The sequence below is a fragment of the Anser cygnoides genome, chromosome 13 (genome assembly GCF_040182565.1).
Source record: "Anser cygnoides isolate HZ-2024a breed goose chromosome 13, Taihu_goose_T2T_genome, whole genome shotgun sequence".
Taxonomy (NCBI): Eukaryota; Metazoa; Chordata; class Aves; order Anseriformes; family Anatidae; genus Anser; species Anser cygnoides.
The window spans coordinates 10768204-10790993 of record NC_089885.1 but is presented as its reverse complement, the minus strand read 5'-3'; the positions used below and the strand labels follow the sequence as shown (position 1 = coordinate 10790993).

General features: G+C 36.7%; 1 long non-coding RNA gene across 5 annotated transcripts in view; it reads left to right on the top strand.

Moving 5' to 3' along the window:
* Positions 1–22790, top strand: part of LOC106037734 (uncharacterized) — a 504883-nt gene that overhangs the window by 87098 nt on the left and 394995 nt on the right. For all 5 annotated transcript variants that reach the window (XR_010834690.1, XR_007169486.2, XR_001208191.3 and 2 more), the window contains exon 2: positions 2288–2365. This is a non-coding gene — a long non-coding RNA (uncharacterized lncRNA). The remainder of the gene's footprint in view (positions 1–2287; positions 2366–22790) is intronic.

Genomic DNA, 22790 nt, shown 5'->3' with positions numbered 1-22790 from the left:
TCACGGCTCTGTCTAGCTGAGCTAGAATATTTCCAAAGACGGAGATTTCACAGCTTCTCCGGGCAGCCTGATCTGTGTTTGATTTGCAAAGAGTTTTCCCTTATATGTAACTGAAAATTCCTGTGCTGCGGTTTACATCTATTTTCTTTTGCTTTGCTGATGTTTTAATGGCTAGTAATGTTTCACATTATCACGCTTTTATGGAAAATTCTGATTTCTCAAAAGTTTTCTCCTTTTCTCTTTTGTGTGATATATGGTCTTCCTGGGATTGCTTGGTACGCTGAAATATCTAAAGAAAATATTCAGTAGTTGCTCAGTAGGGTTAGACAAGTTTATCTGCTTTTGTGCTCATCTAGACTAGGCAGTACCTCAACAATTCTAGGTTAGTAGTTTTAATTTTGTACCGCTGCTATTAGAAATGAAAGAATCAAACTTTTAAAATGGAAATTTAAGTGTTCGTATTGCTTCCACTATCCTCAACTTACTTTCTAGCTTTTGAAAATCTATTGGATGAGCTGTGAGCAGGGGGATGTGAAGCTAGTGCTTTGAAGGCTGGTGGTAGAAGTGGTAAAAGCCCGTAGTTGAAAATGTACTAATGTTAAATAATATTCCTGCATTTCATTTGTTATTTGTAGTAATGTTTGTCAAGTCTATTTTCTGTTTAATAAATCCCCTTGCTCTTTCTCATTCCTCTCCTACTTTATCAGGAGCTATAATAGATAGGCCTGTTATTTGTTACAAGCTCATCTTGGTCTTTCATCATGATGAAAAACTCTGCTTGTGCATAATTAAGTGCAAAGTGTGGTTCTGAATTTCTTTTCTGGTAGACAGAAGTTACAGAAGTAACCGAGGATGCTCAATATTGTGTGTGTGCGCATTATGAAATCAGTGACTATTCTGTCTTTAATGACATTTTTCGTAGTGGTGTATTAGGTTGATCTCCATTACTTTCTTTTTTTTTCTTCCCTAATATCTACTTCTGAAAAGTGTACCTATGCTATCAAACAAAATTTTGTAATAGAGAAGAAAAAGAGGATAGACTAAATTTGATAGACAGTGCAAACAATTTCCATTCGTAGTTAGAACATTGGGGGGGGTTTATTCTCATTCATAAGAAGATAGAATTATTAAAAAAAGAAAAAATTATTGTAACAAGCATTCTTTCTTGTATGTTTCGTGCTCAATAACTGTTATATTGTTTTGAAACCAGCCACTGGTAATATGTTCTGTTTTTATAAATCCTGTTTTTACAGAATGCCTGAATCTGTGTGTTTCTAAATTTTATAGAGAGAGCTTTAAAAATGTTTTGCTAAATTTCCCTTTCTGTAAAGGGATACTCTTCATGTGTGTTTGTATGAGTATTATTAGGACATTAGTAGTATTTAGGCCCTCCCGGACTGTACTTAACCCTTGCAGACTACAAACATATGAGAGAGGTACACTGTTCTAAGGATGCTTTGGTCTAAATAAGATGGGAAAGAGATGGGCACAAAAGGAAGAGAAATGTATTGTCTAGCTTTTGGTGACAATCTGAGCCTTGTAAGTTTTAGAATCTGATAATAAAGAAACATGGCTGGGAAGGAAGAAATGCAATGCTTTAGGGAGGCAATTAGTTAATCTCTCCTTTCCGGGATTTCACAATGAAAGAATACAGCGTTCACACTCTGCTAGTTCTTCATTTGGATTTGCTCTTACCTTTTCCATTTATTATTATTAATTTCTTACTTTCTTCTGAGGCCATGTCTTTTCTAGACTTAGCATGAAATAGGTGAACAGTAGTCAGAGGTCAGTTTTGCATACCTGAACTACTTAACTGCAAGAAAAAGTCCTGGAACCTTTAAAGCTTGCCAGTATTTTTCATGTGGCATCACTTCTGACATGCTATGAAGTATTCGTTATCATATAACTAATAAGATAGTTATAAGATATAAGCTAGTGGGGAGGAGAAGGGTGGCCGCTTAAGTAAAATAAAAATATATATCAGAATATATCATGATGCTGCACAAACAATGGAAGCACTTGTAGTGTTGAGAGTGCAAATGCTTGCATTAATGCTTGAAATCCTAACCAATTGGGAATGATTTTTATGATCAGGGAATTTTCAACTGAACTGAATATGGTAGCTTTGCATAGATTTAAGCTGAAATTTAATGTGTTTGTTGCACAGTTGATTGTATTATTTAATATTCCCAGGCAATTGAAGGAGTAAAATGTTGTTGAGTGTCAGCAGATATTCTTGCATAATCTTTTCAGAAGTTGGACTTAGTCTACCTTTTTCCCTTTGCAGGTGGCTTGCGTTGTTTGAACACTTTGCCTATAAATCAGCTTGGAAGATAATATTCAAATCAACGTGGAGAGTTAAAAGGTAAGTCTAAGAGTTGAATTATTAGATTTGGACAAAATTTTGATTTTTTTTTCTTGACCTAACATTTTCTGTGACAATACAAATGGAGAAACTTCTTTATTGCTGCTGAAAGCATGTTAAAAACAAGCTTACTGAAAAGTCTTGTATTTTCTTTTAATTCATCTGGTCCCTTAAAACATAAGTAATTCTTGAAATTTGTTCTGTTCATTTTAAGATTCCTTGGCTAGTGAGTTAGATATACAAGAAGCAAGAAAACAGGATTTTTTTTCTCCCATTAGAATTTTCTGAGACCAACAGACCAATTCTGTTGTAATGTTTTGTTGTGGACAGAGGGTTCTACTTTCCTGGTATCAAACAAGTTCCAATACTGGTATTCTGGAATAAATCAGTTACTCATCATTTAACTGACATGATACATGTGCAAAAAATACATTCCTGTATCCTCCAGGCCCAGTAAATTGCATGTAAATGTGATTTCTGAGAATGGAATTAAATTTCATATGCTTCTGAAAAAGTTGTCTTCTAGTATGACTTAGAAACTGAGCTCTGAGCTTATAATTGCTAGTTTATACTGATGTACATGAAAAAAAAATACAGAAAAAGTAATCTGGTGCTCATGGGAATACATAGATAAAATAAAAGCCCGAGATATCAAGCAAACTGGATAGTCAGTAGAAGCTTTAGGTGTCTGCTTCTTGAGGCTTACCTTTTCAGAAGATTTTTGTTGAAATACCGTGGGACAGCATGAAAGATGGAATACTATGGCTTTGGGGATGTTTTCAGATGTATCTCCATATTTTATCTTTACCCGTATTACAATAAAGTCCTATTTCTTAGGAGTGTCTAGATAGTCATAGTTTCATATCTATTTTTAAAGACTTACCTTAGATTAGTAGCACTGCCCTGGGGCAAATGGCCCATTCCTTTTTTTCGTAGCTGTATTGAATCAATTCTGAACTGTTTCCCTGTGTGCTTTTTACTAGTCTCTCTGAATATTTGTAACAAATGTGGGTAATCTTTCAGTAGCATGCTATAGTTCAGTCTCAATCAGTACTTGCAGCTATCTAGAAAAGTAGAAGTTAATGATTAGGTGGTTTTTAGATCTGCAAGGAAGAAAGAACTGATTTTGATCATCACTTCTTTCATATTAGCAAAAGTAACAGGATAAATACATTAATGTTTCCTTGCTTTGTTGAATAAATTTGTCCATCTTGGTTTCTTCTCTTTGACTCTTTAGTTTCAAGTCTGTCTGCTTGGAGCAGATAGGACTTGAGTACATCCTAGTACCAAAAACTATTTGTTTGGCCTGAAATGCTAGGGGAAACATGATTACTAATAGTATAATATTGTGTGCAATTGAAGTACTATTTAAGATACAGCTCATAGTTGCCTAACCTAAAACGGGGATGTGACAGGAGAGAGGCTGCAACATTTATGATTGTGGGGGGAAAACCTGCTTTCACATTGCTTTGATTTTTCTAAAAGCATGGTTTTTAGTTTTATTTTTTTTCCACAGTGCATTTCATCCAAAAACTGACTACCCGCGCATCACCAGTTAATGCATTCCCTTCCATATACAATAGTTACTTTAGTTCTAGTCAGTGTAATGTGTGGATGATGCTAATTTCCTTCAGTGCTCTTGTACCTCTTTTAGAAAAGAGAGTGTGATGATTTCTAGTGTTCTCTCCTTCTACTTAAATGTAAACATAGATTTTTTTTTTTGCTTGGTTTTGTAGTGGTCCATGCATTTACTTTTCCCCTACAAGGTTCAAGAGATTTTACTAGCTTGTCACATGCATCAGGTAGCAGTTGGCATTGTTGATGTGTTCTCCTAAACGTGTACAGCGTGGATATGTCTAAACTGTGATAGTGCTATGCTCTGGTTACGCTGCTCTTACAAAAAATAGCCCAGGTATACAAAGCTGAACTGCTTTCAAATACATTTTCTTCAGTGCTCAAATGACAGAAGAATAACACATCAGCATTTCAATAAGGCAATTGGTAATTCTTTTTCTTGGATTTTTTTTTAATATGTCATTTTGTTCTTTTTCACTAAAAATTGTGAAGAAACTAGAATTCATATTTCAATCTTTGTGACGTGCTTATATATTCTGTATTGCATACTTCTAGTTTTTCTTCTGCTTGATATAAAAAATGGTTTATTAACTCAGTTCTGCTGTTTAGCTGCTGATTTCTTTTTTAAAATGGTTAAAGTGTTTGAAAAATTATTCTGAATTTTGTGGCAGTTATTTGAGAGCTCAAATTGATTTTGCAACTGACTGAATTCTGTAAGTTTGAGTCTGCATTCCCATACCTGAGCCACTATCTGTGTGTTCGTGGGGAGGAGAAGTTTAAAGGCTTTAAGAAGGACATGAGATGAGTACTGCAAAGAAAGAATGAAAGGTGCTGCCACATCTTCTAGGCCTTCTTGAGATCTTAGTTGCATCCACAGGTTTCAAGAGTTTTAGCATTTTAACTAGAGCTAGCGTAATCTGAGTTCGTAAATAGCAAAAAAGTAATCTATAGCTGGTATCTGTTTGTTTTGAGGGAAAGCATTGTGTTTCTATAATATACAATCCAGCAACAGTTGCACTTATTTATCACCTCTCTGTCTCCTTGCTTTATTTTTTTCTTTTACAAATTCCATTTTTTTTTTCTAGGACCTTCGTGTTTGAGTGGATTATGCCAATTAATTTTGAGTATTCTTAGGGGATTTTTGGTTTTGTATTTTTTTTCCTTCAACTAACTTCATAGATAGTGCTGTGAGCCACAGTTCAAAGCTACTGAACAGGGAAAAAACTAAAGAACAGAGAAACACCCAGGGAGTTTAGCACCCTTTGAAAAAAAGACTGTATGTTTATCTCCTCTATTTGATCAGCAAGCTTCTTATGTCAGGATTACACAATATCAACTGGTAACATTAGCTTGGCTCTGTACACAGCATAACTCAATTTGGCTAATTTTACTTTCCTGGGTTTGCATGCCTCCTTTCTTCTCTGTGCTCTCTCTGTGGATCAAACTCTTTTCTTGGAGTGAGAGCTAAAAAGCTGAGCTAGCTAAATCTCCACAGTAGTTTCATTCAGGATTTGATTACGATTCACAGGACTTGGCAAAATGAAAAACAAACAAATAAATGAGCTTTTCCAGAAATGCTGTTCCCCTGAGTGACTTGTTTCACCTCTCACAAAGAAGTGCAGAGATAAAGAAGTTAGGTGGACTATAAATTCAAAATCTGAAGGACAGAAAAATAAGGAAAAAACCCACACTTAAAAAAATTCTGCTAACCCTTTTCCTCCCAAGACCTAACTGACTCTCTTAAAGTGAATATCTTCATTTACACTGCAAAGATACCCACACTGAGTAACAAAATAATTTAATACTAAATTACAAGCAGCTTCTCTGTTTCGCTTTGTTCAGCTGTGTATGGACATATCCTGATTGGTTTGTGGGTTTAGAGAGTTGTTCTTAGTCAGAGAGACAGATGCTACGCATTCACGTGTATTTTGCTTTAAAATGGCCAAATTGAGGAGTGGTCTGTTGCAGGAATTGGCAGACCTGCTGGAGCTAAAGAGCTGGGAGAACAGAGTTGTGCTGTGTTGAACATCTCCTGTATCTGTTGTGTAGGCAGAGCCCTGTCCGTCTGGGAGAAGGGAAGGTGGGCTGCTCCCAGCTGACTTCAGACATCAGAGGCCTAAGTGCATGCTGTTCTCCTGATCCCTCACCACTCCTGCCACAGCTAATACCCTCCCTTATCACCGTGTCCCTTGTCCTTCGAATCTGCTCCTTCTCAGCGTGGTCTGTCTTACTGGGAGTGTGAGCATGCCCATGGAGCAATTAGAAAATAAAGAGCATTAGGGTCTGCAGTCCCCCTGCAAAGGCGGAGACAGAGCTGGACCTGCTTCATACAGTTTTATGTGAAATTACTTGTGAACAGTGTATCAAAATTATATAAATAATAAATGTTGGAGCTTTCCTCCTTATTTCTCCCCACTGCCCCATCTCCCCAGATCCAAGAGATGAAGAATCAGCAAAGCGAACAATAGTAGCCTTAGGCAAAGTGCTGTGGAGATGAGACTGTAAAGGAACAAAAGAGCTTGCTGAAAACTTTCTGCACAGTCTGTCAGCCTTGGGCATGAACTACGAACCTAGCAGGCCTGGAAAGACTTCATCAGTGACTAACTGTTGTGTTCTTCCCCACAAACCTTTTGTAATATCTGCTGCGAATTAAGTTTTGATGGTTAAATAAGCATATGGGGCAACTGAATGTGCTTTATGGTATCTCTTGTGTATATGTGTTGCCTGTATTTTTCAACGGGTCACTTGTCTGTACTGTATTACAGCATTGGACAGGTTCAGCAGAGCTATTAAGCAGTGGCCATGCGGGAGTTAATATAACCCACCCATTAGATGCATTTTTCCCTTTAAAGAGACCTTACGTGCTGGCAAGCCTCAGGGTGAGCCATGAAAGAATTAGAAGTTGAAAGAATTTAGAAGACTAGTGAAAGTAGTATTTCAAACTAATGTCATTGTAATAAAATAATTATGTTGGGTACTGGAAGACTTAGACTGCTGACTAAAGCTGTGCTGCATCAAAATGCTGTGATACCATTATATCAAACTATACTGCCTTTGAAGTAAGCATACTTTGAAGCTTCTGGGCCATATTCATTAGTATATTACTTCCATTTAAACTGGTATGAAATAATCAGAGTATGATAGGCAAAAAGTTTATTGCAATATGGTAGAAAAAGAGGACTATGGTTTAGGGTTTTCTCTAAAGAAATAGGTCAAATATTGCTTAACAGAAGATTTGTCAGCAAGAGCATAAGTGTAGCACAATTCTTCCCTGATGGAGATGGACAGAAAGCAAAAATGCACTGAAAATCTCTGAAAGGGTTTTTTCAGGTTTGAATGTACCAAGAAGCTATTAGATTTTTTTTTTCCTCCTTCCTTTCCTTCCTTCCCTGGCAGATGATGCTGTATAATTGCAATATGGACCATCTGGAAAATATTGCTCTTTTGTGCCAGGTGCTCCACCACTATCCTCTCATCTCATTGCAGCACTTCAGCTTGCTTCTGTCTGCTTTAAGTGTGTCTGTCTCAACAAGACAGCAAGTAGGTTTGAGTAGGTATGAAATAGGTACCTAAAGAGATAATTGACATGCAATATTATATGATTATTCATATGAATAATAAATTAATGTTATCAGCCATGAACAGATAAGGCTTTTAAAATTTGTACTTATTTCTTGACTGATAGTTTTTACAAAGAATGGTCAAAATTCAAAGTGCTTGCTTGGAGGCATGGGAATTCTTTTTTTAATTTTTATTTTTATTGTACCTGGATCAGATATCTAGGGCAAAAAATGAGATTTTAAAAACAGCCTATTTATCCAATAACTTTGCACAGTAGTCATTCATGAACATTGCAAAGCATTGAGAAAAGGAAACAGGCAGGTAAAGCACAGAATCAACATAAACTCATTAAAAACATGAATATTCAACTGTTTCTTTCATCTGATTATATCTGAAGAATCATAATTTCATGGGGGGAGTACTTGTTTGTTAGGAGTTTATCTTTGAAATCATTTCTGTTATCTCTTATGTTCAAATCTAATCCTTCGTATCTAACCACATCAATCATACAAGTGAATAATTATTTTCAGTGTGTCATGTTCCATTTTCTCTGTATGCATAATTTAGCTACTGCCCATGGCAAAAATAATCAGAAATAAGTATTTTGGGGGTTACTCAGGCTCTTGATGAAAATCTGATATAGACATAGAATGGAGACTGGTAATAGTGTCTCTACTCAAAAACTTTTGTGCATTCTCCTCTCAAAATCTCTTGCAAAATTCCAGAATAATTATAGGAATAATAGGAAAGTAGGGTAGTATTTCTCTGCACACCTGACACTATCCAAAAGTGTCTGCAGTATTCCCTTGATGTAGATTTAGGTCTAGTTTTCTTGTGTTTGTTGTGCTTCTGGGAGTACCACAGAAATGATTGGGGTGTCTACTTGCTCAAATAAAGATGGTCAAACTAGCAACTTCAGTCCCAACTAAGGGTCCGAGGGTCCATTTGGGCAGGCGTGACCATAGTTCAGCCAGTTGCAGTAATGCTATCTAAAAGTACGAGGTCTGCCTCGAAGAAGCATCCTAGGGACTAAATAAGTTATTCAGTCCCATTCCTTTTTTCTTATTTGTGCTTCTTATTTGCAGTGGTTTTACTAGAATAGAGGAAAAAAGCCTGTCTTTTATACAGTGATAATATGATTTGGCCAATTCTCAAGTGCAATATGCTTGAAAATCTGAAGTGCTTGAAACTACTTTTAGAATTATATCAGGAAGAACAACATAAAGGAACATGCCCATACTCATTGTATGTATTAGGAAATGTCTTAGAAACTTCCCCAGTGAAACGCAAATGAGATTCGTAAGGCAGTACAGGCGATGCAACAGAAACATCTCTAAGATCTACTTCCGAGAGACATCTTGACATGCCAGTGTTAACAACCAGCTTCTGACTTCTTTCATTATAAATTCATAAATCTTAAATCTGTTGTATATTATGAATGTGTAAATTGAAACTGACCTCTTTAATTCAAAGCAACAAAAAACACACAACTGAAAGCAAATCCTTACAGAGTTGGTAACTGACATGAAGCATGTTGATGAAAACAGAAGTAAGACATGTTTTTTTCTTTTTCTTACCAAGGAAACCCTTGCTGTGTTTTAAACAAATACTTCTTTTTAGTTAATATCTAATGTCATTGTGTTGATTTCCAACTTACATGACAGACGGCTGCTAGAAATGTCAAATGAGGCTACGGATAATTACTAGAGCTCAACTGTAGGCTCAGATAAAATGCCAATAAGGCACTTACGTGGCTCAACCCCTTTTTTTCCTTAGAAGAGAAGTACTAAGTAGCTTTTCTCTGCCTCTCAAGATTTAATAGCCAGTTGCCAAGATTGACACCTGAGCTAGTTATTAGAACAACACTTTTGCATGTTTTCAGGAAGACCTGTCTCCAGGTAACATATTGACATCCGCAAACATCCAGTAAAGCCACTGTAGTATTTTCTCTAAATTTAGATTTGGGATTAGTTCAGATATTGTATTTATAGAATTTCTGTGAGCTTTCTTTATAATTCAGTACTCTAATCTTCGTATCTAAAGGAAGAGTAAAGAGGGTTTTCTAATGTAGGACCAGATTGATCCCACTACAGATACCTTAAGAAAGTAATGAGGAAATGTGGATTTCTTTCTGTCTGCTGATGGCAAAGACTTGGCAACTGTAGTCATTACAAATTTGGAAGCAAAAGTGCCAATATCTTTATATACTGATCAAGGGATGTTATGTAAATTGTAGGGTAGAATACAGGTGGAAACACTGAAAAAAGTTTTCAGTGTTTCACTCCAACTAAGCGTATTTATTGGTTGGAGTGAGAGGCAATTAAGCTCACAAACTATTTATTCTATGTGAGCATTTTTGTGGGGTGTGAAAAAAATTCCAATTTTTTGAAAGCTTTGAGTTTACCTTCATATTGCAGTAGAGTAACTAAACTATATCTTAAAATTATGACCCATCTTAGAAGAAAGATTCCACCCAGCTCCATCAGACAAAGCCTCTGGGCAATATTGTAAAAAGTCTGATACTATTAATGGAAAAATAGTATGCAGCATTTTCTCTTCTTTTAATTAGGGAAGCAACTGAATGGTAGATTTTTTCCTGTAAACAATAGTCTCTCTCTTTTTTTTTTAATAATATCAAATTACAATGTTTATTGCCTGATTTATATAAAGCTAACTACTACAGAGTGAAGAGATGGTATTTATCTTGTTACCCAAAGGAGATTTAATGATAATGGATGATCTTTAATGACGTTAGCATATCTCTAAACCAAGTAAAGGAGTTGAAGTCTCTGCAAATTAGTTCTATGATCAAAGCATATGAAGCGATCATTTAACCTGAATATTGGCTTTTCACCCAAAACGCTGTGCTGAGGTGAATCTCCGCTATCAAGTACATGTGATAAAACGGTAGCTATATAAACATATGTTTATTGAACAGGTCAGCACTGATTGTTTCATTTGCACTAATTTTACAATGAATCTATTATTTTTATTTTTGGTTCCTCTGGACTTAAAGGAAAACTGGAGCCAATTGCTCTGAATTGACAGTGGCTTGCAATGGTTGAGGAACAAAATGTTAGGTTTCCTGTCACCCATTGTAAGCTTTTAAAATTTAATGTGAGGGTATTTCAGTTAATTAGTTTGCAATTCAAAATACCAAAATATTTACATAAAGTACTTTTTTAATATGAAATAGTATACAAAGTAAGTTTTACGCCAATGGCAGCTCTCTCAAGTTGTAAGCAAGAATGCTGTGTTTTAAAAGTAAAAGCTCAGTTCTGTAGTTTAGATAGTCTGCTTATGAAAAATGCTGCTGTATAATGTGTACATCAGAAACATTTTAAAATGTCACAGAAGCTTGAAACATTACAAAGGTTAATACTACAACTAATACAGTCCTTGCTTCCTTTTATTCTTATTAGTTCATACATAACTCCCTTGACTTCCAAGGACTTAGTGTGGGAATGTTAGGATCTGGATGGATAGGTCTGGAATGTGATGAAATTAGAGATGTCTGAGTTCCTCTGCATATTGTGTATCACGTGTGCAAGAGCTCTGAAAGCGACAAAATGCTGCTGATTGCGCTTCTGCTGCTTCTCACTTTGTCAAGGTGGAAAAGTTGAGAGGTTGAAAAACAGTGGAAGATTTGTGCTAATAAATGATGGCTCCCTTTTGATATAACAGAGGTATTTAGATGTTGAAACTTAATGCCAAGAACTCTTCTGATTCTGATTTCCGACCTCCGTCTTTGTGGTCATATTCCATAGTATGCCAAGTTCTCTTGTACTTTGGAATACAGTTGAGAGACATTTCAGAGTGGGCTGGTGTAATAAAGTGAATGCACATAATCAAATTCAAACCAAGACTTGTATGTGGAAAATCCCTGTTTCATGCTCTTGAGTGGGATAAGGGATAAGTGGGATAAGGGTTAAAAAGAATATTGCCTTCATAAAAACCTGCAATAAAGCTGCACGTGTTTCACTGAGGCCGGGTCTCCATCCTGTAAATCTGCAGTCAAGTGCCGATTCTTGTATTCTAGATTGTTGTATTTCCATTATATCTTTCATATAACCAAGCTGAAAGAGTCATGTTTACTTCACGATTTCATCTGGTTGAAGGGAATTCAAGTTGTGGGTATATTGTAGTTTCTTGATCCTTTAATGTTCTCCAGAATGGCTACTAAACTGTTAATTTAAATGTGTTTTCCTGTCTGTCTGCTTGCTGCCTTGATTTTACTTTAAATTGCAACTTTTGGGAGCGCAAGAAATACATTTCTTTGTACAGCATTTCACCGAATAGATTACTAAGACATGGAGATGTGATCAAACTTGATTTTGGGGCTTGGAGAAGTAGCCAGCTTAAGCTGCTACAGAAAGGATCAGTAATTGAGGTAACATTGAAAGTGGAAAAATGAAGTTCCATGAAAATCAGTTTAAAGATGTAAGTAGGAAAAAAAAAAGAATTTAATAGAGAAAGGAAAACCTTAGGCTGGGTAAGGTGATCTAATGTGCTACATGCAGTACCAAGTACACAGGTGCTGAAACGGTTGACATGACATACAGGAGATCAAAATTAATGTAATGACTAAGCGTGACAGAAGTCATGTTTTAACCAGAGTTTGGACTGTACATGTTATCTTAAATCCTCCTCCAGCCCTCCCAGACACGAGTAAGATTCCGTATGTTTTACCTGTGGAGAAAAGGGCATGGTTAAGTTGTATTAGTTTGAAAAACAAAGCACTAATTTATTCTTTTGGCATTAAGCTTTCTGAGCTCTGGTAATGATTTAACTTAATGTTGCTGTGGATATAGTAACAAATCATATGGACTACCCATTTTATTTTTATGACATTTAAATATGCCCTTTAAAATCCTTTTACCCTGTTGTTCTGTAAGTGACAAAAACGGTATCTTTAAAGTACTGGAAAAAGTGAGATGAATTGTGTGTGCTTTCATTTAGGTAAACTGACTATTTCAATGCAAGTTAGCACCAAATAACAAGTACTCCATGTTTGCTAAACCAAGTTCGCTTAGAATATCACTTACTGCTTATTATTCTTCTAAAGGCAATGCTAGTGCACTTTGCTATTACTGTAGCTATTATAAATAAAATGCTTACATGTATGGAATTACCTAAGTGTAGGTTTCTTGTTTCTGAAGTCAAATGTTTTCTGACTTTAAAAAATAAATAAAATTACTTTTAATAAACTTTAGTTGGCAAAGTAGTGCCTTTGTACAAGGGGCTTTGAATATATAGTTACTTTTTGAAAATGTTATCCTATTCTGAGATCTTGAGTTGAATAAGTTTTTCTTTCCAAAAGAATTAAATGAACTTGGAATATAGGATTTACTTTCGTTCCTTGGCAGGGATGCGGATTTTCGTGAGTAGTAGCAATTATGCGATTTTGAGATGTATCGAATTAAAGGTCATTAAACATGTCCCATAGTCCATGATGTACTTAGTTCAGTAGAGCCTAGCTTCTCAAACAGTGTCACCTTTGTTACAAGAAATAGTTTGAAAATATGGATTCTGAATGTTCAAAAATCAGAAGGTCAATAAAGAAGACTAAGCCTTGTTAATCTGAGCCAAAACGTTTATTTTAAAGTCATTGGAAGTACAAATGAAGATAATTGTTCTTATGGCACATTTCACTTGATTTCTGTCTCAAAGTGTGTTTGGCTCATTTATATTATGGAAGACAATATTAAAGTGAAGGACGAATATGGAATTCTAATGAGAGGAAGCAAAGTACACTGCTGGAAGATGCTTCTAACCCTAACAGCAGATAATTTAGAAAGCTTTATTCTTTTAAGAGTATGTACACAATGTAAATTCCTTATGGCAGAAATCATGTTTTCTGCAGAATATTCTGCATAGTCTTGAGTCGTGAGTCTGTGCTACCTAAATATCAATAGAGATAGTAGAAGCAACTAGAAAACCTTCTTGTCTTGGGTAAGAATCCATCAGGGGAATCTGATGAAAATGAGAAGAAAATGGCATGACAACGGAGATGAGTAATGCTTTTTGATGCAGCACTGTTAAGTGGGGGACCTGCCAAGGCATTTCAAACAGTGGAAGAAAAGGGATAAAGAACGCTTAGAGAAATGCAGTCTTGCTTTTAAGGAGGGTGGAAGCAGGAACAAATAGTCTGGGTCTCCAAATTGCCAGATAGATTGTACAATTGTAAGGTATTTAACATCTGCTTCCTGCATGTCAGGTGGTGAAGAGGCTTATACACCTAAGAGCTGTGGAACCGCTGCGTGGGAAGAGAGATTAGCAGGAAAAGGGTATTGAAAGCAACCCATCCATGCTTTTTGGAGAGAGATATAGGTCAAATCATCAAGCCATGTGGGTGTGCAGCATCAAACAGGGAATCAGAAACTGATTATGTTGGAAAGCACTGCACTTCCACGATGAATTTCTGCTGTGGAGAACAGGAAGCACACAGAGCCTAAATCCTTTGGGTCTGTGAGAGTACCATGACTGCCAGTTTTTGTGGGATTCCTATAATTAAAAAAATAAAAAAGAGTAGCCAATGAGAAAACAGGCCAAGGTTTGACATCCCCCTTGTTTTATGTTAAATCCTCCAAAATCCTCCAGTGAGGGGAGAATCTTGCAATAGCTAACAGGATGGGTTTGTGCTGTCAGAATGGCACAGGGACAGAAGAATCCCATCCATCTTTTTAATAGGCAAAATATGAAGTACATCAGATCTTGTAAGGAGCCCCATTCTCTATTTACCTACATACAAATTATTTTCCTGTACTTCAGATTAACATTTTAAAGAAATTAGTTTTAATATCAGTTCTTTAAAATTTAACCCCCATAACATTAAATCTGTCCTACACTAAAGGAAATAATAGTCATTTAAGACCATTGTCTACATTTTCCTCTTCTGCCATGCATGCATTCTAATTATAAATACATAATATTTATACTATAGAAGAAGGAACCAGAAATGTCTGTATTAAGGTCTTTACAGAACTTTATTTGAAGAGACTCTCTGTAAAGACCTTAATCACCATTGCTAAATGGTGATGCTCAGTAAAGAGAGTTCTGCAATTCTAAGCATAAGGATGGAGTAATTTTTTTTTTTTTTAATGACATATGTTGGTAAAGGCCCTGATTTTGTGTATATGCACATCTGGGGATGACATTAGATTTCGTTAGATTAATTCTCCCCACTCCTGTAAATGCTGTCTTCCCTCCCCCCCCCAGAACACTGGGCCAAATGAAGAGAAAGATAATAGGGCTGTAACTTCCTCATGACTTTGCTAGAATTTTGATTCTCCATAAACTCAAATGCTTTACGTGTCAGTAGAAATAAGTATGAGCTGGTGTTATTTGGACTTTCCTCTGAGCTCTCAAAATACTAGGCAATTTCCTGTGCTCATGAGACCTTTATTTTGGGTTCTTTTTTAGTGTATTTTTTAATGTTTCAAATGAAAAAAAATGTATCTGCTGCACTAAGCTTCAGAAGATACTAGCAATTGTGTAGAGGTTTGAAAAAGGCCATACAACTAGAATGCTGGCTTAACAGATGATACACATTCATAAGAATTACTCATTGAAATTCGTTTGAACTCAGAGGGATCCTGGAGCAGCAACTGCAAAATCAAGTAAACAGGCTATTGAATTCTAACAAAGCAAAATGCGAAAGACATGTGTTTGTGTGTTGGAAGCTGGACCTTGTGGAAGCAGGTGCATACTGAATAACTAATCAACAGAAGGTTTATTCACCAAGGGCTGTTTGCCATTCGAGTTTTTTCTGTATAAGCACTTACTGGTTGACCTCAAATAAAGCATTGCATCCTTCTGAAGTGATGGCATATTTTCAGGGTGTTTTGTCCCTGGGTGACTGGTGTCATCACAAATGAATTAATCATGTATATTTACTTCTGCTACAGTGTTAAGTTTCTTTTTTCTTTAAAAAGATGAGAATGCTCCTACTAATGTACAAGGACTGTGTAGGAAAGGAGCTGAGATGGTAAACAAAAAGATGAGAAAGTACAGAATAATGTGGCTACTAAAAATGTCAGTGGAAAAATGATCATGCTCATAACATTGTCATCTGTTCTTGCCTGCAGAGGTACGAAAATTATTTGTGCTTACAAAATTAAGGATTATAAATTATAAGTAAAATAAATCAAAAGCCAGCCCCCCCCCCCCCCCCCCCCCCCCCAAAAAAAAATAGAAGTTTGACTAGGATGTCATCTGGTGGCATTTTTTGTTGTTTTGATTTGTTTTAAAGCCTTTTAGGCATAGTTAGTTGGATTAAATTTATTTCAGCTTTGGGGTCAATGGGAGCTGAACGTCAGTCAAGGTGTCTCTCTGTCAGGTACTGCTGCTTCATCTTTGCTTTGAGCTGGCAGTAACAGCACAGATGGAAAGGGGGAGAGGAAATGAAGAGAAGGAAGCTATAGAATTGCTTCATGCCAAAAAGGACAGAAGTACTTAGTTATGGTAGCACAGTAAAAGTTAAAAATGCTTCAAGGTCAGTTTTTTGGAAGTAAACACACTGGCTGTCTTGGGACCTTGCACAACTGTGGGCAGAATAAAGGGAACCAACACGTTTATGAATAGAAGAAAAGTCAGACTAAAAAATCTGTTATTCCACAGATGCAGAAAAAAGGTTAAGAATTCATAAACCACCACAATTTGTATATAGAATGTGATTTGGACACTGTAAGGTAAACAACCAAATTATGAAAACCTTATTTTAAAAAACCTCAGATGTTCAATGGAAACTCAGTTTGAATTATGCTTGTATTGGAGTGTGATACGAGAGTGGAAGCCCAATGTAGGACATTTTTCATGATCTTAGCCACAGTCATTGCATAACCGGTAGGTTTAACGTTTTCAAGGCAGTTTGATTTTTTTTTTCCTTCCCCTTACATGACCTTTTACTTCTCAAGCAGTGTGACATTTTCTTCCAAGAAAGAAGAATAAAGCCCACAGCAATCTGCTTTTAGAAGCTGATATAAAGAATATACTTGATTGCGATAGGCTGTCTGAACTCTCAGCATCATAGGTGACAAAGCTGAGTTATTTCTCCGATTATACCGTGATCTGTCTGTAGAATGGTTTAGTGGTCTTCCTTCTTAGATGAGGACAAGCCGTCTCTAAGGGATTAGGTGCAGTGGTAGCAGCAATTAACAATGTCTCAAGAACTGCATGGTGTCACACGCACAGCACAGGACTGGTCGGTGCTGTGGAAGTTACAGTTGGCACAACTGAAGGCAGAGCCGTGGCTCTGAGTGACAGTGACACCCTCCCACAGGCTGGAAGGGCAGCCTGGTGGAGAGCGTGATGGACCTTCTCGGGAACCTCAACAGTGGGGGAGCGCATGGGAGGGAGTGACTTCAGGACGTTTCATCTCTGCAGCACCCCCAAGCATGGTACTTGGCCTTAATGCACAGTTGAATTCCAATAACTATTTCAGAAGAGAAGCGTATTAATTATCCTTTTCTGTGTGGATTTTTTTCTACCTGCAAGCCTTCTACCTCACTGAGAAGGATATAATTAAGTTGGTAAAAATAGCAGCACTCGAAATCCTTCTCTTTAAGACAATTTTTTTAAACAGATATTTTAATTTGTGTTATAACACAGATGCAAAAAAGCCAAGTTTATCTGCAGCTTTGCTAACCAGAGCCAGCCCATCATTATGCTAAGCGTTATGTAATGTTAACAAAATAGAGCTGGTGCCTACACATCTTATGCTAACTAATGCACTTTACAGAAATATAAATATCAATTTACCAAAGCAAATAACTGCAGAACAAACAATAAAACATTAGTTCCCATATTGCCATACTAGCACATGGAGCAGCACGAGTATTTATGAATTTGCAGAGCAGTTCAAATGCCGGTGCTTACCCACAGCAATGTAAGCAGGCGTGCAGGTGCTGGAAAACAGACGTGGCTCAGGGACTCTGCCCAGGTAAGTGGCCCGAACAGCCTCTTAGCCTTGTTACCTGCAGACACAGGCTGGAGCTGGCGGCGTGCTGCAGCTTAGGAACGGAACGCTGAGGTTCCGCCATGGTTTCATGTTAGAAGGTGATTCCTGTGTTGTGTTATATTCCATTACAAAACGAGAAACTAAAGTCACGACGTTGCTGTTCTGCATGTGTTTTAGCCTTGGAAAGTGATTTTGGACTTCTGTGGGTTTCAAGTTTAGTAACTTACCCGTTTCTTACCAGCGCTCTCATGTTGCTTGGGTAGCATCAAACAAGCAATAGAACTGGACAGGATCATACCTGTATTAAATCATTCTCAGTTTACTACTGGAAACATGTATATTTCCTGAGATTCTGCTGCCTTCACCTCTTTCTCATGACTCTTTTTGGTATATTCTTACTTTCTGCAAGCTTTCTTGTATCTGACTTCATATCTTTGAAACACTGATCATTTTAATGTAATACATAGAAAATGTAAAATTGCAGGAAAAAAAGAGAAGGACTTTGAAGTTTTTCTTACCTTTTTATGTGTTCCCAATGCACATAAGATAAAAGCAGCCAAAAATATTTCCACACCCAATTGCTTTGTAGTGTTTGTTTGATTCTCAAGAGGAAAAAATTAAATTGAAGTTTCTGTTCTAGTTCCCCTTAGCCTTTTTAGAAAGTGTAACTGGATTTTTCCAGAAACGGAAAATGGTCAGTATCTATGCAACTGAACGTGGTGATAAGGTGTCCAAGCATGTTTTAAGAATGTAGGCCCCAAAATAAAGTACACAAATGGGCAATCCTGAATCTTAATTTCAGTCTACCTTCCTAGTCTTTCTTCTTTGCACATTCTGGACTTGTCCTGAAATGGTCCACTCAAGGCCACATATAGAATTCTGGTAGATAAAACTTGGATCAGAAGCTCCTTTTTTTCTGCCTTTTTTTGGCATACATACATGCATACTTGGATGAGGAGCTCGAAGGTGATATTGTTCTTGCATTTTGAAGTGCAGTGGGGAGTAAGAGGGTCTTTCTGCTGCTTCCTTCAATTGCCTGTAAGCAAGATGGGAAATGTCAGAAGTTATAAAAAGGCACATGAATAATTTAAGGAACTGAATTTATGTATGCTCTATGAATGTGCTGCTGTATGAGTATTTGGGACCTAGATTGTAAAACGAAAGTGATATGGAAGATTCTGTGTTGTGTTCTTTGGTCTCCCCACCTCCCAGCTGGTGATTGCAACTGCTAGAGTTTCCTAGGGCTTCCTGGTAAGGCTTCTAGTTAGGCTCATTTTTGTGAAGTTACAAATTCACCTGATATTTACCTAACATGAAATCTTATTGACGCCTTAGTACAATATTTCATTTTTTCAGAAGTGGTAATTAAAAATATGAATTATGTAGAAAAAGAAGATGCCAGAAGCTTTTCATAAATGCTAAATTCCTGTTAAGAAAAACCTGTTAAAACTCTGTTAGAAGTAATAGTAGTGCCTGAGTTTAATAAACCAACAAATATAAATGATCATAGCATGACAATTAACAGAGGCTTTCCTTAGGTGACTTGGGATTTAGATAACAAATCTGTAACCGTTTCACAGTTCATATATACAAATTCTTAATGTGAGTCCTGAAATTTCATTAAGAATAACGCGTGTGTTCTAGAGTTGGAGACTACCCTTTCACCTTGTCAGGTGTGTGAACTGGAAATGCACATGGTTCATGCAAACTTGCCAGCTGTCTAGTCACTAATAAATTCATCACAATTCAATAGACAAAAGTTCAATTTCAATTTAATTAATAAGCTATGATACTTTGAGTCATTTTTTTCTCTCATAAACGTGTATCAGGAAATTTCTAGACTGTATGTCTATTTATTACTAAAGTTATAAGAATGGATAAGTTTTCAGGAAACTAACTGATGTAAAAATCGTGGAGTTTTGTAACTTTTTTTCTTTAATTTTCAGCCACTATTTCACTGTGCTTTAAAGTAAAAACAAAACTAGAAAGTTATTATTTTTTACCTGAAAATTGAAATGTGAGTACATATAGGAAGGATCTAATTACAGAGTTCAAAAACCTGTGTTTTGAATTGAAATTTAATCAAATTACACTTTAAGTGTTTAAGTCCAAATAACAGAGAGGAAAGCTCGGACAATTAGCCTCTATCCTATTAACCCTTTCTCCTCTGACAAATGCTTCTTAACCTGAACAGTCTGACTGATGTCAGTGGTTTGGGTCCTCATCCACCTCAAATTATATAGCATAATTCACAAGGAAATTAGCCTTTTACATTTTGACGGACTGTGCTATGGCCACATAATGTGCTTGCATCGGTCTTTCCTCTCCATGAGACATAGGGAAAAGTTTCTATACTGATGCAATGATAATGGAGACTGTGGTACTCTGGAAGGATTGAGGAGGGTTGCTACATGCTGTATGAGGTCTGATCAATGTGTGTTTACTGTACATATATTTGGACCCACTCCTCTGCAGCATGCTGGGGATTTCCAGGTTGGTAGCAGATGCTGTGGAAATACCTGATGATTCACAGCAGGTATTCAGCCACTATACATGAATTTGTAGTGGTTTGGGGAACATCCATTTTTGGGGGCAAAGAAAAGCCCACAAAAAACAACAAACTAACAGCTCAAGAATTCAACAAATGCAAGTCCTCATAATCACTCCAGAGAAGACTGCCAGGAGGAAAAGAGGACCCGACTGGGGGAAAAAAAGCAGATGTATGACAGAACTAGTCACAAATGCCAAGTATAAATAGGGACGGATTTGTTAAGAAGCAGTTATTGATTCTTGTGCCTTTCCTTTCTGCTTTGATTGATGCCTTCTATTCCCTCTTCCCACACACAATTATTCATTTCTTCTTTTTCTTCTTATAACAGTATTCCCATTTTCTTCTGTGTGTAAAGTGTGTCTCCATAGATTTCAGCAAGGCTTCTACTTACCCTTCAGAACTGGCTTCACCTGTATTGTGTTCAAGTAATTAGTTGACTAAAATCAATCAGGTGTGTGGGAGTGCTTACTGGTAATAAGGAAATACTAGACAAGAATTGTATGTTTTATTCTTCATACATTGCCTGTTCCTTCTTTGTATATTCCCTGTAGATGCTGTCTATTAGGAATGACTGTAATCCAGGTAAAAAATCTGGCAAGAAATTGATTAGCTCTGATTAGAGCTGGGGGATAAGTATCCAGATACTTATCTTACACATCTTAGCAAGAAAGCAGAGAAAATTAAATTTCAAAATAGGCCCAAATGGAAATTCTGCAAATATGTTGTGGTTTAACCCGGCAAGCAGCTAAGCACCACACAGCCACGCACTCACTCTTGCCAGGTGGGATTGAGGAGAGAATCAGAAAGGTGCAAGAACTGATGGGTTGACATAAGGACATTTTATGAAGTAAAGCAAAAGCCGCGTACAAGCAAAGCAAAACAGGAAATTAATTCTCTGCTTCCCATTGGCAGGCAGGTGTTCAACCACTTCGAAGAAAGCAGGGCTCATCACATGGAATGGGAAGACAAACACCATTACTCTCAACATGTTGTCATTCTCCCCTTCCCCCCAGTCCCCTATTGTTTCTGCTTTTTGTTCTGGTGACATAAGAAATTAAACTTAAGTTCACTCTGAAGCTCCGTGCTTTATATGAGAAACATGCAACTTTGGGTTGTTTTGCTCTCTTAATTTTATTCAATTTAAATACTATTTCAGTCTGGAATGCTTCAGAAATTTCCTTCCCCATATGTTCAAGTGAGGTTATTCAATAATTTAGTCTGAATTTAAAATTTTCAAGTGCTAAATGCTCTTTTTAAAATTCTCATTATATACAGTGTCAAAACACCCTAGTGTAGTAAAAGAGGTAGTTTAAAATAACAAATAATTAATAGCTCATGGACGAAATACAATCCTAATGTTTGTGTTCTATTTCCCGCATACTAGTACATAGTACAAATGCCTAAATAAGATCAGTCAGCCTGATAAAACGGAAACAAAAAATTGCTTTAACCTTTTTGAGACAATATATTTTGACATTTCCAAAATGAAACAAGTCAAGATTTCATGTAGACTTTTCCCTCTGAAGCTGTCATAAAAATCAACAAGTTCTCATGACACATTCCAAAGGAGAAGGCATTATGTTTTGTGTTCTGAAAATGCTACTGTTGTTGATCAGTCTTTTTGTTATCTGACTTGACTGTTAAAGAGATTTGATATCTTAGAGCTTGGGCCTTTTAATTCCTTAGAGCTTGGGCCTTTTCTTGCCTTTTAATTGTTTTTAAGCCTTGAATTTGCTTAAAACATTTTTTCACCTTTAGCAGTTGAAGTCATAAGATACAGGACCGCTCTACAGCAAGGATCCAGTTCTAATCCAGAGTTTAACTTCAACTGGTCAGAAGAGCCACTACCCCAGCAAAATGCGGTGGCATAATGATTATGAAGAACAATGGTATATCAGTCCTGTACATTTTAAACTTCTTCCATGAGAATGTATTTTAGCCAATAATGTGTTCACTGAGTACGAAGGGATTTATTAGAGGTAGGCGTCTCCTGAGTGAGCACCAATTCATCTGGAGTTTGAATATGCTGACACTGCTACTGTGCTTTTGTACCATTGTCAGTGTTAGGCCCCCAGATGGCTTTTCATGGAGGGAGGTGGAATGGTTGCATTTTTTTTATAGAAAGCAAACTTCATTGAAAAGTCTACATTTGAGAGATTGCTACCTATGCCATTTGTAACCATGTGTAAATGTTCGAGTTACAATCAAGTGCTCCCTTGTAAAAAAAAAAAAAAAAAAAAAAGTAGTGTAAGTATTTTTCTTTTCTTTTCTTCTTTAAAATCTCAATTTCCTAATGTTACAGTCAGACACAAGCAAGTTTGACAGAACATTACCGAGCCTGATTCTTTCTGCTTTACTTGTCTAAAGCAGAAGTCGCTCCACTGCAGTAAATGGCATCACGTTATGGCAAAACTGGTGTTGGAGCAGATTCAGACTGATGGAACAGGAACCTGCTGATAGGTTAAATCCCAAGGTGGCGTTGTACTGAGGAAAATGACATGTGGCTTGTCAGAGCTAAACCTGGGTAATAAATCTGATATTGGCTAGATACGGTCAGAGGAATGAAAGTGGTTACAAAGTGAATGCTAATTAAAGACTGCCTGATCTCTGAAGAGATCGCCTACTATTTCACATACATAAAGGAAATAGTGCATTTTTCTTCTGGTAGCTTTGATAGTTTAAAAGAATAGTCACTAATTTCCCACAGGATTTCACTGTGTGACAAAGCCCCAACAACAAAAACAAAACCATCACCTATCATGTTTTATATAACAAAGTGG